We start from the raw sequence: 6,000 nt of genomic DNA, 5'->3' as shown, positions 1-6,000 counted from the left end.
ATCTTCTTTCCCTTATATAGGATAATGTTCTCCCCCATTTCTCTTTGTATTTGGTCTTGTTTTGAGTTATATTCTCAAATTGATTACAATCCCGCATATACGGTCAAACTCCATAATTAACACCCTCCCCCCTTTATGAGAAATAAAGGGGATATTTTTCATTAACTTCAGAGATCGAAATTAAGACTATTTCACCACATGATCGAGTTTGATCCATGACCTCAAAACCCTCCAACCTTAGGCATAAGCCAATGAGATTGATAAGTTCACAACCATCACATGATCGGGCTCGGCCCATGATCTCACAGTCCTCCAGCCTCAGGCATAAGTCAATGAGGCTGATAAGTTCATTGGTATTGCTTGATTCCACCTTTCAACTGACTTCTGATAGTAGATCTAACATGGACACAACATTTCTTTTACCTACAATAGCTAAAAAACTTACAAACCGGAACGAGTGAGATCGACATTTCCTTCATAAACCAGACCAAACGTTGTCGGCACCCCACCAAGTTAATACTTGAAATGATGTTTTTTGATTTGGACTGATCATTGTTGACATCTCACCAAGTTAATACCTGAATGAGGTTTTCTTGATTTGGATCGATCGTTGTTGGCACCCCACCAAGTTTACACCTGAATGAGGTTTTTTTTGAATTGGATCGATAGTTGTCGGCACCCCACCAAGTTTAACACCTGAATGAGGTTTTTTGAATTAGACTGGTCATTGTCAGCACCCCACCAAGTTCAACACCTAAATGAGATTTTTTTGAATTGGACTGATCATTGTCGACACCCTACCAAGTTTACACTTGAATGAGGTTTTTTGAATTCGACTGATCATTGTCGGCACCCCACCAAGTTTAACACCTGAATAAGGTTTTTTGAATTAGACCGATAATTGTCGGCACCCCACAAAGTTTAACACATGAATGGAGTTTCTTGAATTGGATCGATCATTGTTGGCACCCCACCAAATTTAACACCTAAATGAGATTTTTTTTTTATTTGGACCTTCCTACTAGTGTCATAAAATATGAAATTTATTCTGAATAGAACATATAGGTCTCCTACAAATTTCAAACTTGTACACTATGTAGTATACTGAATAAACAATCTTATTTTCAATCAACATCAATTTCAAATAAATCAAATTGTACCAAATACAAATTAAACAAATCAACAAATATTTCACAAATATTTAATTAATTGTAATAAAAAGGTAGATTAATCATTTCCATGTTCCTGGTATAAGTCTCCTATCCAATAATTTTGAAACAACTAAATGAAGGTTCTCCAATAGAATTATCATTGTAAGAGAAAATATTCAAAAGCATAAATATTCTACATTTTTTATAACTGTCTACAAGAAGCGATAAAATTAATAAACTTTCAATCCATTGGACTTTGAAAATTTATGAGATTCATTATTTTTTTTGTTGGTTGAAATAAATTTAATAATGAAACAACATAAACCATCACTAATGCAAAATCTTATGGCCCTTTAGTGCACGTTCCAACCCATTCTTATAATTTTGGTATGCAAAATAAAGTGAATAAATAGTGCATACACTCTTACTCAAAATAAAGAATTATAAAAAAAATAAAAGAACTAAATTTGACGAAATTTGTAGTTTCATCATTATTTTTCCATCTTTCACTTACCTCTATACTCTTTCTTTAATAACAATGACATTATAATATAGTGATTTTTTATAACAAAATATGACATAATCTTAAAAACGTGAGAAAAAAAAGATATGGATGAATGGGTAATTTATATTGGTAAATAAATAAAACATTTCTTATTTTTATTTCATCATCAGCTCTTAATTTTGATAAAAGAGGTCTACAAATTTTCAAACTGAAAATGGAGGGTTACCACATGGGTTGATTTTAATCAAGACAAAACCTAATACGTATATAGGCATCTCCAAAATTTTATTTACCCAATTCTTACGAAAAATATTTTAAAATAATTAATTTGTAATCGTACAAATTCTCGCTTCTAATTGAAAAATATGTGACCATATTTATTTTTCAATTTGTAACAGAATTTACGAATTTATATATTAAATTACAATAATAATTTTCCAGTTTATTAACATGGCATCAAATTAAAGTTTTCCTTTTCTTTTATTGACATGTTGGTCAAATAGGAAGTTTTTTTTTTCTTTTAATTTTTTTAATTATTTATTTAATACTTAAATTGTTTCAAGTAAAATAGGACGCTTATAAATCATTATCACAGTAATATTTCATTAACTAGACTAATTCTTAATATTTTAAAATAGAGAATAAACAAAACAAAACATCAATTTCATAAACTCATAATAATGAATTCAAATACCGAATTACAAAACATGATTTCTTGTACATGAATTCGATTGCACTTTCTTTATAATGATATTTCTTTTGAGCTTTAATTATCTAGAAAATTTTCGAACAATTTTATGTGCCAGAGCATGAACACCAAATCAATAATAGTATATATGACATTGAACATATAACGATGTGACCGTTTGACTCTATCAATTTATTCACATGTTTTTTCATTATGATTTGATTTTTGTGCTCATGGCAATCATGGATAAAAATAACAATGAAATAGAAATTAATATGCTCATTAAAAAGTTAAAGGCCACATCAGTGTACCTAACATGGTGGTGGCGAACTGCATCAACTACGTTTTTGAAGAAGATGGACAAAGTTTTGAAAGATTATTAATTTTAGTGGAAGTACTATCCTGGGAAAGGAAGTTGTTGCAGATGGTTAAAGTCATGAGAAGGCAAAAGTATCAACACTTAAGATTATATGGTTTGAGTTGAGTGGAAGTTTCAACAATTTAAAATTTGGAAGTTGTAGTACATTTGTTATAACTAATGAGTTTCTAGAAGAAGAAAAAAAGGTGGGAGTAAGAAAATTGGTGAAATTCAATTTCAAGAATATTATAAAATTTATTAAATTATGATAAAAGTAAAGATTTCTCTGAAAGGTAAATGATATCTTGAAATTTAGAAACAAAATATGTGTGTCAAATGATGATAATTAAATCAGATGGGTTATGTAAGAGTCATGAAAGCCAACTCATTCTACATCAAAGTATGACCCAAGGGTATTGAGATTTAAGGAAGTTTATTTGGTGACATGATATGAAGGAAGATATAGTCAAGTATGTAGCTACTCGTTTATCTTGTCAAAGAAATCAAAGATCGAACAAATAATGACTAGGAAGTATGCTAACATAGTTTTGACATTCACGGGATGAGAGTAAAAAAAAATATTTCCATGAGTTTTATCTCCTATTTGTCACATACAGTGAATAAAAGTGATTGCATGAGTAATATGGAATGAATTAATGGAGATTATGCATGCTCTACCTATGGAAGGGAATAGTATGCTTGAGGTAATGCAAATAATTGGGTGAGATAAAATGTATCAGTTTGGCAAAAATGGTGAAGAGGGGACATCGGGTACTGTAACTAATGTTAAGGAAGTTGTTTTTGGCTGAGTTATTCTTATCTTTTCATAAGGGTGAAAATGAATCCTTTAGCACATGGTATTGGGTGGAGTGAGATGGTAATAGATTTTACTTTTAGTTCTAAGTAGAGGTCTCTAGTAATTGATGTTGCACATCCCTCTGAATATGAGAATATTATCGCTTGAAATTGAAGAACAAAATGAGCTAGTGATGTTAACACCCACATATGACCATTAGAAAGTAAAAGAGGTTCTCCCAATAAATATGGGAAGAATTCATTTTGATTTAGTTATACATATCTCAAAGTTCTATGGATTCCATTTCTTTGGAATTTGGTGTTGCTTATATTAGTATAAGCTTGGATTGGATAACATGAGTGTTATTAGAGATATGCTTGCAGAGAGGTTAGTGTGAAATGTCTGTGTTCATGTTAGAATACAACAAAGTTGTGGATTATTGAGTTAGATCACATCAAAATCTCTTAAGCAATTTGATAAGAACGTTTCAACAAAAATATTACGAAAGACTCGAAGAACATGGGATTAACTTAGATCGTTTGTTTGTGATGGAGGAAAAATACAACGGAACATTTATTAGTATGCACCAAGAGGAAGTTACACAAGCAAAAACTTAGCGTATTTTCATTACTTCAATTATCAACAATTGTGAGTCAAATTTTGAGAACCGTGAAGATTGAAGATATCTTCAAGCACGCAGAATAATGATACAGATAAAGGAAGAAGACCTTTAAGTTTTTCTATGGGTAAACACGATTTTTTGAGAGTTACGTCATTCCTTGATGAAGGGAGAACAATCATATCTATCCAAAGTTCATGGGACCTTGTAAGATCATCAGGGGAATAGACCTTGCATATGAATTTTTCTTACCTTTCTCCTTTAACAACCATTCACAATATTTTTGTGTATTGTAACTAAATATATATATATATATATATATATATATATATATACTTGGTCATAGGTCATATTCTAGTATATGATTTAGTTCAATAAGAGATTTGTCTTTTAAGATGAAGTCAGACAAAAAAAAAAAGGGTTCTCAAGTAAAGTAACTTCATGATAAAAACATCGATATAGTCAAATTGTTGTGAAATTTCACATGTTGTGGTACCACTTGAGGAATAAAAGAGAAGATAAGATAATCATATCCTAAATTTTCTAGGTAAGCTAATTTTTTAGGACGAAAATTTTTGTTGTTGGGGTTAATTGTAACCCCCTTCGTAAAAAAAAAAAAAACAGGGACCCGAACCACCCCCTACCTCTTTTTTTGTTTTTCTTTTTCTCTCTCCCTCTCCCTTCTCTCTTCAATTTCTCTCTCATACCTCATTTATTCCAAAACCTGATCACACCATGTTGTAACTGAGGAGTAAAGGTACATTTCTACCCTATCGGATTTTCAAACATAGTAAGTTCATTTTTACACTAAAGATCCTTTATTCTCTGTTTTTCTCTATGATTTAGTCATCAATATTAGTGGGGCCAGTTGAGAAAAGTGTTTCTCTCAACTTGATTAAGCTGATACTAAAATTTTTGGTAATGTTTGGATAACTTGCTATAGGTTCATAAATTTTTTAGTGGTTTCCTTGTTTGAGGTAGAATTTCCATCAGAATAAGGAATTTCAGGTAAGAAAGCTAACTTTAACTTTCAATAGTACCCTAAGCTAGAAGATCTGAATGTGGAGGGGACATGGTCCCAAGTTTCAATTTTCTTGCAGGGATGTTAGTTGATAAAATTGTTTGATTTTATGTTGTGTGAACATGTATAAATATTATATTTTGATAGTTTGAAAGTTAAATATTGTTTTTGATGTTGAAAAAATTCTTGAATGGTATGAATTTTTAAATGTTATTGATTGAATAATATGTATTATATATGAATGATGAAAATTGTATGAAATTGATGTCATACATTTGGGATGTATGAGTTGTTGTTTGATGGCATTAAGTATGAAAATCCTATGTTTAATAGAGATCATCTAGCTTCACTAATGATCTAAGCCATATAGACTAAGATATCAGATCGTGAGAAGTTGAGAGGGAGTTCATACACACCGGGTCCTGCTATAGACACTCGGTATTGAATGTTGGAACTTACCCTGATCATTTCTCTTGTATTCACGGGTAATCTTTGGATCAGGTGTTAGTCTCTAGTAGGGGCATACTTAATGAGTATTCTGGAAGACGATGAATTTATGTGTAGTCAGTGGATTGAAATGAAATCCAATGATTGTGATTGAAAATAGATCTATGTGTCGTTTATATGAATGATGGAAATGGTATTGAAATTTTATATGACAACATTTAAAAAAATGTTTATAAATGATTGGTTTGATTGGTTCTTTTTGCAGGAATTAGATATGTTATGGAATTTCTTTTCATTGGCTTACCCTTGTTTTTCTTGTTCTCTTTGAACTGCGATGACTATAATACGTACACGAGTAGATGATCAGATAACTGTCGGAGGGTTTGGAGAGTTTTAGAATGTAGTTTTGAACCTT

The sequence above is a fragment of the Phaseolus vulgaris genome, chromosome 7 (assembly GCF_000499845.2).
Source record: "Phaseolus vulgaris cultivar G19833 chromosome 7, P. vulgaris v2.0, whole genome shotgun sequence".
NCBI classification, from domain to species: domain Eukaryota; kingdom Viridiplantae; phylum Streptophyta; class Magnoliopsida; order Fabales; family Fabaceae; genus Phaseolus; species Phaseolus vulgaris.
The sequence above is the reverse complement of the archived record's forward strand: the minus strand, read 5'-3'. Positions refer to the sequence as shown.